Source organism: Homalodisca vitripennis, chromosome 1, assembly GCF_021130785.1.
Source record: "Homalodisca vitripennis isolate AUS2020 chromosome 1, UT_GWSS_2.1, whole genome shotgun sequence".
Lineage (NCBI taxonomy): Eukaryota > Metazoa > Arthropoda > Insecta > Hemiptera > Cicadellidae > Homalodisca > Homalodisca vitripennis.
The window spans coordinates 69,292,774-69,305,821 of record NC_060207.1 but is presented as its reverse complement, the minus strand read 5'-3'; positions in this window follow the sequence as shown (position 1 = coordinate 69,305,821).

Genomic DNA, 13,048 nt, shown 5'->3' with positions numbered 1-13,048 from the left:
ATATTAGTTTTGTTTATAAATAACGTACAGAATGTATAAAAATCTATACAAATGTATTGGTATCTCTCTATTTCTATTTCCAAAATCCTTCTGAGCTACGTCCCTTTGGTCTTGTAAAATCCCTTGTAGCTTAACCAACGGATAGAGAAGGAGTCAAAGCAAATTACTTGTCAAAATCAACAGTATAAGTTTAATAATTTATTCATTATTAGGTTTGTTGTTATTCTACTGTGAAAGTCAGTGACATTTTATAGATGCCATGTTACTTGAAGAAGATTTTATTTGTCTGTGCGTTTTAATGGATTATAACCAACCATAGTAAAATGTTATAACTTATTACATCTTAAGTAATTTAACTGGAAAGCTATGCACGTCGACTTTAGTCTCCCTTTGGACTATGGATTTCTACTCACTGGCCTGGAATAGAAAGTTATTACTGAAATCATTGGAGCTATTCAACAAAATATCATGAAATATTGGGGAGAAATTGAAAGAATTTCAAAAGTGCCTATGACAAGGTTTTTCTCTGTGGTTTAAGAGCCTCATCTTTAAACTAAAAACTAAAAGGTATCAATAGAGTGGAATATCTTTCAGTGACAGTCAATTATCTCAGGACTGTTTAGAATGCCTTTTAACAGGGATATGTTCATGGTGTCATTATTTTTTCAAAGTGAAATTGCGTGCAAAGTTGCGAGTAACTGCTAGAATTGAATAAAGGTGTGGACATTATTGCGTGCAAATATAAATACGACTCCACAGAGCACTTAATTACGATAAGAACTTATACTTTTTTTTACCGTGAACGTGAATAATCCACGAACGTCTAGTGACAACGTACCAGGGCGTTTCTTTTGTTACTTTGTGCTTGGATAAGAGCAACAAGAGACCATGTATAAGCTATAATTATATTTTTACGCAAAGGAATTTCTAATAATGTGTATATTAACAAATTATTATATTTCTCCTTTTCTTATGGTTTAAAACTTGATTTTAACCTGTTTAGGATACTTCATCTAAAGGCATAATAAAGTTTCAATACATTTAATAACAATTTACTGAAATAAATAAAATATCTTTTTTAAATATGTATGAATTATTATCAACTCTCAATTGTCTCTGATACTGTAAATAATAATGGTAAATAATGTGTTTTCTGGGTAATAGAGCCAAATGACGACGCCTTTGCTAGTAGGTAAGGTAGTACAATGAAGATCTGAGTTCTCGGAAATATGATATTTATTAAATAAACCTGCTGTTGTAATACCAACAAAATAACGGATTTTAAAATTTTTGTTTGTTTTTATAATATATGAAAAATGGTTAAAAATAATTTAAACTATGCGAAGCTGCAACGAAAATCATCATAGCTTTGACTTGCGCATATACGCCACAACAAAAGAGTTGTGAGTTGGTTGACAGTGGCTGCATCTCGAGTTTTTTTCATTTTCAATTTAAGATAGTTCTCAACCATTCTTTGAGTCAAAGGGTTTTGCACAATAATTATTTCTTAAATATGGTTCTAATTTATTATTATTATTTAAAACAATTATCAAGTTTGATAATTTGTAATTACAAGAATTAATTATTATATAATTATTACTAACACTACACAAAAGCCAAATAAAGTATTTTGAATTTAGTTTCCATTATTAAACATTTCAACAAACCAGGTAAAAGTAAAAATTGTTTGAATTTTACTACAATTATGAAATAATCTGGATGAATAGATATTGATAAAGTTTGCCTGACAAAAAAAATTATTATTTATTCAACTTCTTAAACTCCAGAACTACTCTTTAACTACTCAAGAACGATTCGTTACTAAATTACATAAAATAACACGATATGAATATCCCACACAACGTGCAGATAATTAGAAAAGAGCAGGCAAAAGAGAAATCCTGTCAGTCCACTGAGTGACAGGATAGGCCTCACTGATCAGAAGATAATCTATTGAGCTGGCAGACAGATGCAGTAGTGTTGTACCTCTTGTGGTCTGTTGCAGTCTCGATTCCGAAGCCACAAAAGCCTATTACAACCCACCTTGCTGGTTAAATAGAGCTCTTGTGCTTGGTTGGTGCTGTTGTGGTCAAATAGAGGATGTAGGAGGGGAGATATAAACGAGTTAATCTATGATTAGTTATTAGTTGTATTTGATAGCATATACATGTTTGATAAATCTTAATTTTTGTAAGCATTTATACTAAAGTTTAATTTTAAAAAGTCATACATTTCTATAATACATATTATATGATCAGTATCAACTAAATATATTGTTAAAAATACAGTTTATGTTTTATATAAATAAAAGAAGGCAGACCTAATATCTGATTATATTATAAATACAATATATTATACATATTACACTTATATTCACATCATTGAACCACTTAATTTTTATGTTTTACTCCTCTGTAGGGTTGGCACTGGAGAATTTCAGTTTAATTCATGTTATTTGACAATTACTTGCATTATATATGTAGGGTGCAATGCAGTTCATTAAAAAAACACTTGGCTTTGTCCTTACATGAAATAGTAGATTATTGAAAATTGTATTGTCCTACGAGGTTTTCCAGCATTTCCTTAGAGAAAAACCGCAAATATGATATTAATTTTATCATTATGTGATATCGTTTGGAATAGATAGATTACGTATATTATCATCAGATTCCACCCTAATATATAGTATTTCTCTAATCATTTGTTAAATAATTGTATCTTTCTTTAGCAAAATATGCTTTTCAAACACCAGATTTAACAATCTCTAATATTTTCTGTACGTAGTAGTTATTTAATTTGTGATCTACTGACCTTTCTATTAATTCATAAATCAATGGTGTTTAAAAATGGCTTGTTTTTCCTGCGGTATAGAATAGCAGGATAAACGAAAATACCGCTGCGTTGAAGAAAACGTTTTTTGTATACCTCAACATCCAACTTTTAATGTTAAAATATTTTAAAATATGACTCTCATACTTTGCAAGAGTCGGCTGCACTTGAGGGCATGCTGAAAATTAACTCTAAACTTAATTTTCATTCTTTAATGGAACACTTGTTAGTGGGACGTCTATATACCAGTATATGTTTATACCCATCTATATTTTGTAATATTAATAAATGTGTTGTTGGTTAGTTACAAAACCTGATTGGAACGTCCATGATTGCAACGTTGAAAACTACTAATGAATATTTTGATGGATGAATTTAACATGGGTGATCTACTAAAATTAGCGACAAATAATATGATTTTACCTTTAACCATTTGTTGTAAGCTAAAATGAACACATCTAATACAAATATGTAACAATACAGTATTTTATACCCAAGAAGACAATAGCACACCTAAATACTACTAATTAGATATTTTTTCTAACGATAGTTGTTATTCAGAAATTGGATCCTATTAATGTACAATTTATATAAAAAATATAATTTGTGTAGTGAAAAATTAATATTATGATAAATATATTTTTGATTCACAACGATGACAGAAAAGTATTAAAAAAACATAAATTTATTCTAAGTTTTCAGAGCAGTTATGTCCTTAAAATACTTGGGCGAATGAAATATTCGTCAGTTCTATCTGCAGTCATTAGAGAAGTTTCAACTTGGAGTGAAACTTTAAAACGTCTTTGCTCATCGTTCCATTCGTAACGCAACAATGAGTTTGCTGGAGCGTGTATTTTACTTTGTAGTGGGTAGAGAGTTTCCAGGAAACCATTTATCGTTCCTAATTTAATATTAACGAAACAAAAATGAAAACATATGCGTTTATTAACGAATGATTAAATTATGACTGATAATAATAATAATAATAATTCATTATTGCGGTAAAACAAATAACTAAATTGTATTGCAAGTATCATTTCATAATATTGATTAAAACATTTAAAAACTAAATCTATCTTAAGTTACCGTAGGTAAATGAGGTAAATAAGCTAATGAATTTTATTTTTATATAACCAATGGAAAAAGAAAAAATATTTAGACTAGCTCACAGAATATACTTCAACAATAAATAAAAACAATAAACAGCAAAGAACGTAAGATCCATCTATAATGATGGCTATTTTGATTTAGCCTTATGAGAACTACTATATTACATTTAAAAAAAATAATGGCATTATTATATTGTATAATATACCGAATGCCTTGAAATCCCCCACTCTATTACATTTCTTATGAATATAGGTGAGATCCCCCAAGTGATTTACTTTGGGGGATGTTTGTATGGTTAGGATTTTTTTATGTGTGAACATTGTTGAACTCTTCCCCAAAATTAGGTATTTTAGGCGTAAGTCAAAATTTTAAAACAGAGACTCCTAGCAAGTGACCTCATTTTAAAGTTGTTATAAAAGGAAGAAGAATGGCACAAACTAGAGGACTCTTAATTCCAATCATATTTGGTGGCTAATGAAAGCTTGAACTGTGTTATAAATACCCGTAGTTTTAGTTACTGAAATGTGTAACTGGATAGTATTTGAGACAAACTCAGTCTAGTTTCTGTTTCTCCTGGTAACGAATAAGAGATAACATGACAAAACCAGTCATTTTTATTCTCAGGACCTGGGCTTTGGTCAAACGTAAACAAAAAGTAATAAATGAATAACACATATTGATGTTTGTTAATAATAACTTGGTTTACGATTTGGTGTCGTAAGTTCCAAAATAACTCATTCGTGAATGTTTTTCCCTTTAAAATAACTTTAAATGTAATTTAAGTTTTGGGGTTCTTATGAAAAAATTTAAACTTTAATTAACTAAAACATTTGCTAGAATAACATTATGGTCCTCCAAATTGTGCCATTCTTCACGTTTTTATTATAAAAATTAGGTGACACTTTCTTGGGATCCAAATTAAGGTTTTTCACTTACCTCCAAAATAATCCATTTGTGCTAGATGAAATGAGGATAAAAAAAATCTCATATGTTAAAAAGCTCTTCAGTTTGTCATATAAACATCTCCCAAAATAATTCACTTCATCTCTGTTCATAAGAAAGTTGCTAGGAGAGGGGGAGGGTTTAAGGCAACTGGTATTACTATTAGTGACAGTATTTTTGGGAGAAGTCACTATGAAGTTATTATCAATATGATCCAAGGTCTGTTACAAATTCTAGTACAAAACTACTAAAACTGATTCCAACATCTCCTGGATTGCAGCGCTGTAGTGAAGCAGATTCAGTAGGAATAAATGTATTTTAATTGTTCATAAATATCATAATATTTAATAAGAAAAAGTCCAATAAGATTTGCTTGTTTTAATATGTTCCGATACCAAACATCATACATATAATGTTGGAGTACACGCCTCTTACTCACTTTTTTGATGTATAAACTCATCGTTAGCAAACTGTCTGTGTATTTAGTATGGAGCAAAACAACACAACTCTAATTGATAAAGAATAACGAGCTTAAGTTACAGTATTGATCAACTGACAATTAATGAACCAGGTTGGTAAGGAAATTGATGAGAGATTTATCACTTGCTTTCAGACAAATTTTGTTTTAAGGAAAATTTTGCAAGCAAAAGTATCACGCTGAAAATTCCATATAAAGGAACATCACTACTGAAAATAGGCAAAAATAAGAAAAATTTTATAATTGACAAATAAACAAAGTTGATAAGTGTCTAAAGTTGAAAATTACAAGATATACAATGCAATAAAAATGACCCCGACAACTCACTCAGTGCTAAGATAAAAACGTTAAAGCCAATTCTGATTTCTCGTTGAAGTAATGTGTTTGCAGAGTTGACAATGTTAACCACCCCCTGCAAAGATTTAAACTTTTAAAAACGTATGCACGTTTGTGTAGAGGTTCAAAATTATACTACTTATAGGTTAAAAATATGTCACTTTACCAAAACTTAGGACAGTTGTAAACTCAAAATTTTTATTATATCAATTTCTGTACCGTTACCAGTAAACAATGACAGTCTATTTAAAACTGTATTGGCAAGTCAAAATTTCACTAATATCTGTCCAAATGTTCTTATCAACTTGTTCAAAGAAGGTAAACAACTAAGATCGAGACTGCTAAAAACATACATTTTCTAATAAGAAATGATACCTAATTGAAAATTTTATTCCTCTGTTTTTGGAGCACATACGAAAATCTTTATAACTAACATAGTTGTTGAAACTTATGCTTCTTTTTATGTTTGTATAATTTTAAATTCTTCCATACTTATCAATTAAAAAAGCATTTTAAGTATCTTCATAAATATCATTCTGAATGGAAAACTATAATACAGTAGAAATCAGAACAAGTTAGCTACACATTTTATTCATATTTTTCGTAGATGAAAAATGTAGACATTTTAAATTCATATTTCTTAAACTTGAAAAACAGTAATAACTGAGATGTGGTTGACATACCAAAAAACTCTACAGGCTTTAAATAACTTAAATTACAAGAGGAACGAATAAATCTTAAGTTCAGTCATAACAGCATTAAGAAAACTTAATATGGGGAATATATCGCGTCTCCCTCGCCAGGTCTAACATTGTATCAACACAAAAATAGTTGCCTTTAACGAATAATAGTTTGTTCCGAATGCTCTTGAGTAAGTAAATAGTATGATAAGACAAACAAAAATGTATATTAATGTAAAAGGGCCATAACTCATGTATTTGTTGTAAATGTGTATTTTATGCCTGTCATGGTGGTGGATTGGACCGTTGGTCTAAACCATGGCAGGGAAAATAAACAAATTATCAAATTCTCTCTCTCTCTCTCTCTCTCTCTCTCTCTCTCTCTCTCTCTCTCTCTATCTATCTATCTCATGTTAAAAGAATGACTCTATTTCATTTCTCATCAGACACTTAACGTAGACATCAAGATGTACTGTAGAGAACCTACCATCATGCCATATCCTGCACTCAACTTGAAAGATCATGAAACCTCATTGTTGGACATCCTTATATGACAAGACACACCGAAGGATTTTTGAGGACATTTTTATTAAATTCCAAATATTTAAAAAGAGCATTTAAAAATTCTAAGTCCATTCTGGCCCACTAGAAAGAATGTGAATGAGTTCTATTTGCTTGGGTATATGCACATTAATTACTGCTGACTGCTTTTGGAGAGATTTGCGATAGTTCTATTGGTAGGTGTAATATTACATATTGTTCTGATTTACACTAACATACTTAGAGGCAAATTTAGTAGCCCGATGTTAAAATAATTTACATTATTATATTGTTAAATTTGCCTTTGTACACTTTAAGAACATGTTAAGTGTAGTAATAAACGAAGAAAAAAATCTAATTTTGTATATTTTTGTAATTTGTTATAATTTAGTATTTTATTGAAACCATCTATATTTGTATAACACACAGATTTTTGCTATTTAAAAAGTTTTTCCCATGTTCAATTACGTCTATATAAACGATAAATTTACACTATAGTGCATAAAATTAACTAGTAATATCATGTAAAAGATATCACAAAGAATTCATGACAGGGAAATGAACAAAGGTAATGGACTGACAAGCCTTTGTCTCAAACAAGAAAGGGAATAAAGTGGATTATTGGAGATAGTAACAGAGCCTTTACAGTGTTTCCTTCTTAACCTATACAGTTGATCTTGTAAGAGGTATGATTGATACTCTAATATAATTTTTCATTTATCTACTTATCTAATATAATCCTTATACGCTCTTTATAAATGCCACTACATTGTACACAATAAGAAACGTTACAAACTTAAACCACCAAACCGATATATTAGCTACTTTTCTCAGTTTAACCCATATCAGCCCAGACAATAAAGTGAGAGACAGATGCTCTGTACGAGGATTCCACCCTCTGTCCATAAGGTTACAGTAGACAGTTCCTGGTTAAACCATTCATATACTAGCTATTTTAACCCGTAGCATCCTAGATAATAAAATGAGAAGTGAACACTTTATGCGAAGACTTAACTTAGTAAAGTCTCCAAGAAATTTGAAAATTAAGGAATATTTAAAACTACTTTTAGTGTTAAATGTTACATAGATATCAGACTGAAAGTGGGTGAGAATGAGTGTATGCTTCTACCTAGAAACTACATAAGGATACATAAAAATTGTTTATTTATTTTAAAATCAAAATTAACAAGAGAGTGTGGCGCAGATAACTGAAATTGTCTGCTATAATTATTCAGTGTTTAATGAATGCAATGCACTAATGACGTATCTGTCACATATCCTGATGTAGACCGTTATGTTGAGCCGAAATAGTCTACCTACTATTGATATTGCCAGATGTAAATGCTTTACACTGATTTCCACATACTTCTAACACACTTACTAAACATCATTTAACAACATTAACATAATCTTTTTGGTCACTTTTTTATTTAACAAAGCAATCGGTGTTACCTATTGTACGGAAATATTCCAGAATGCAATTCAAATGCGATTTTTTTAGTTGTAGGAGTCCAAAACTGAAAGTAATATGGATATACCATTTTTCACCTAGACTTCAATTCATTTTGTAGTCTAGGTGTCGCTTATGTCAAAACATTGCAAAGAGTTCGTTGGGCTTCTTCGTCGCCGAGCATTTGTTGGATCCCTTCAGACGAAGGGACTCAGGAGTTTAGATTTAGAAGGTAAGTCTGCACCAGAATCAGATTCTGCACTTAAAAATAAGGTTACCTGGAGCTAAATCTAACATTCACAATGAATCAACCCTTCCCACTATAGCTACGTTATGTGTGTACCACTGCACTGTTAAAAAGATGTTAACTTTTAAATTTTAATATTTTACCTGTTTAATGTTTTAGCCTATTATAATTTATATAAAGTTAGGGCTTGGTAATTTTATCTTGCGTCACAAATTTAGTTTATTGCAACATTCTAAGGAATATAAGACAATAGTTTCAAATGGTTGTATTATTACCTATTACAACCATACATAGTATTGTTTTTATTTAAACAAATTTCTATTATTTAATAATAGAATCTCAGTTCCATATATTTGCCCACTTACATTCATTTTCTTTAAAAACATACTGTAAAGTAACATATAATATAATTCATCTGAAATAAGCTAAAATAGTTTACTTAGCTTTTTTATTTTATATTTTTTGAAGTGCGTGGGAATTGGAAATTATATAGTAAAAAACCAAGGCATACCATTGGTTTTTAAACATTTTTAACATTTTTAAACATTTTCATAATTGTTTCAAAAAGCTAACTAAAATAATTATTCCTGATGAAATAAAAATATGAAACAAACTCAGTTTGCTGCAAATTGTAATTTCATGTTATAGATGTGAAAGGAAATCTCCTCGTCTCGGATTGAACTTATTTTAATTTTGGACACGTGTATTATTTTTGCACGATTGTGTACACTTATTACATATATTTAATATTTTCAGTCTAAAAAGAAAATATGGCAACACTCTATGAGCTTCTATATTTATTTATAGTAATATCAACATACACTACCTACTTGCTATATCAGATTTATCCTATTACATAACAGAAAAGACTTTGATTTTATTTAGTAAGAGTAGTAAAATCTTCATTTTGTTTGTTAACATTCTTTGTTATTTCTTCTATTAGAACTATTTATGGATGTTGTAATCGGGATTATTTGTTACTCTTAACTTAAAATTCATTTGACCTACTATTTTACATAATATTTTTTATTTTTACTACTGCATAAACAATATTTTAGCTACATGTTTGAACACCTGCATGAGACATAATTATAACGGATATGCCATAGGTAAATAAATAATATACTAACTTATCTCCACTTCATGGAACTACTGAATATACATTACTCGACAAAACTATTGTATGTCTCTAGCCAATATATTGGAACTAGTTTACCACTGAGTACAATGGTGCGGTACTACCTGCGGTAACATGATCTTGGTACAGACCAATGAGGCCCTGCGGTCTGTACATTGGTATTCAAAACAGTAAGCTAATAATACCATTACATTTTTTAGTTTATGAATTTATAAATTCCTGGCCATTGTATAACATTTAACATCAAAATTAAACTATTTAAATAATCTAAAAATATGGCAATGAGATGAAAAGGCACCAAACATTCATATAAACCAACTATTAATTATGAAAGGTAGGTGACAGACTACTCTTTATCCAGTAAAAGAAGTGCAAATACAAATTTATATGTCTTGCATTAATAATTTTAGTACACATAGTTTAAGAATTTGTTGAGCGTTTATTTTAAATATGTAAAAAGGCGACACATAAGCCAAACAAATACGTATATTTAAAGTTAAATATTATTCGCTATGAATATTTAAACTGTATAGTGTGCCTATCTAAATTTTATTAGGATACTTTGTATATATCATTAGGTATCAAATAATTAATTATATTACATTTGCCATTTCGTTATTTTCTCCCTATGTATATAATATTATTCTTAGTCATGTTATATAAAATAAAAAAATATTCTGTATTTCTCCGTTTTAAGTGAAACGTATAATTTAGTATTCTACATAAAATGTGATGGAAATTAATTGTTTAAGAAATTCACTTGTTTGTTATTATTATTATCCGTATTATTATTGGTTTAAATTTATGTTTAATGCTTTTACTATCGAGTGGAGTAGTGCCTCCACTCGAATATTGGCACACACACCACGCAAAATTCCTGTAACCATTAATTAGAAACGTGTTATATGTGGGCACTGTTATAGTTATATTATACAATATTAGTTTGTAATCTGCAGAAAATTGCTCACAAAGCCAACGGTTAGTGGCAGTAAGATTATAAAGTTAAGCTAACCCTAAAAATTATGTGCAGTAATTGACACGAAAAATTGTATTTTATCACAGAACACACTTACTTTTGTAAAACACAAATAGATTTGTGAGAACAAATGTTTATTGTTAGTGCGTGGAGTTATAGCGCTCGGATAAAAAGTAAAGTAAAAATACAGTTATTGCTCTAGTTGTTAGCAACATTTTAGTGCAATATATTACATTGATCCATTGAAGTAGAATTGAAAACAACTTTACTTGATAAACTAAAAAGACTTCATAAGGAAAGAGTAAATACAGGTGTAACCGATATCACCTTCGTGCATTTATTAAACTTACATAAAGGAATTGTGCTTTCAAGCGGTTTTGAATCTTAGTTTACATCCGTAGTTATTTGCTGTGTTGAGCTCTAAATTAATTTAATCTTAGTATGTTCCATAAATAAGGTAATGTCACAAACATCTCCTATGTAATGATAATACCTACTACACTAAATCTGATTTTTAGCTATCAAAGTGTTTTTTCTTATCCATTGATAGAAACTGAGTAACATAATGAGGCCACTATCATTTCCTTGTTGTGTTTAAAACAGCAATACAACTTTTGTTAAAGTGTGTAGTGTTAAGACTTGCTGCCATGCGGCAGAGTCGTGAACTGAGCAACGTTCTCGGCCTGTCTAAGCCTTGAGAAAGAATATGTTATTCCTTTAATTTAATTGACTGACATTGTAAACAATCTGTTGTAAATTAAGTTTTTATGGTTGTAAGTAGGAGTCTCTTTAAAATACTGACGTGTTAAAGTTCACTGAAGGCAAATACTATAAAATATTACTGTTCTACTAGTAATTACCCTATGATAAGAAGCCACAGATGACTGCGGTGCCAGTTTGCAGCGATGCAATTCCACTTGTAACCACAATGGCGCGCTGTATGCAAAGCGATATTACGCTTTCCCGTCATTACAATTGTTCATATTTCACGATAAATAGCTCACACAGTTCGTTATCTGCTTTTTTAATAAATAAATATCATATCGATTCCGTCAACAACAGTTGTAGCTAAAAAAAGATTATGATTCCAGTAGCCTGCATCGATAAAATTAGAAAACTAAGGCGGTTGCACGTTTTTATTACACATGACTTCTATTAAAATAGTTCCTATACTTATAGCCAACATAATGAACAGACTAGAACGACACGACGCTGCAATTATCATAAACCATTGTAACAGCAATCCTAAAAATACATTTATGCTAATATATATATATATATATATATATATATATATATATATATATATATAAAGACCTCGTAAGCGTGATCCTGATAGAAAAATAGTCTTAAACACGAGATGAAATTTCATGTAATAGGCCTTACTATGATACATTTCTGCATTATAATTTGACAATATTAACTTACCAATATTTTTTACTTTAATAATGTTGTATGTGAAAACCAACAATGAAGGCTACAACTTTTGTAACATGATATTTTTACTCTACGTACGAATTAACCTGCTAACGAACAACGTGTGCCAGTTAATATTACACTCTACTTAGGTTACATTTATTTATATTTCAGTGAACTACTTAATATATGTATACAAATATCAGCTACGCTAAGTATATTATACAATAAGCCACAAATTAAAGGCCTCTTAGGGCCTGGGATGACAACTTATCCAAGACTAACATGAACAAAGAATGATTGACTCTTAAAATGTTAAAATGTCATAAAATGCCATATTATATATTTATAACATAAAAGGTTATATCATGCTAAAAGATTCATGTTGTCTATCAGAATAGAGTTTATAGTTTTTATCCTATTCGAAATAAATATATATCATATTTTCTAACACCGTTTATCTGAATCTTTAATCTTAATTTTATCATGCTAATATTGTGTTCCAAAAGCTTTTCTATTGCGTACTACAATTTAATTATAACGTTTAACAAATCTAACTTATCAGCCGTAAAAATCTTAACAAATAATATCAAATATCAGTTACTGCCATCATCTACTAATGCAAGTACCTTCGTATGAGTAGGATGACTATAACGAGTGTAAAGTGTAAAGTAGGTAAAGTATTTTTATTAATCGAAATAATTATTGCCATACATTATTGATGATTAGTGTGATGATCAATCGAAAGCAAGGTCTTCAACATGCATATAAAAATTTCCTTCGAAATTATACTTTAAAAATTGCTTAAATGTAGTCTGAGGCTTAATTACATCGCCCTCGGTTATATGTAAAACCTTAGTAGGATCCACGTCATCGCAAGAGTTAGTACATCCAGGAGGCAACACA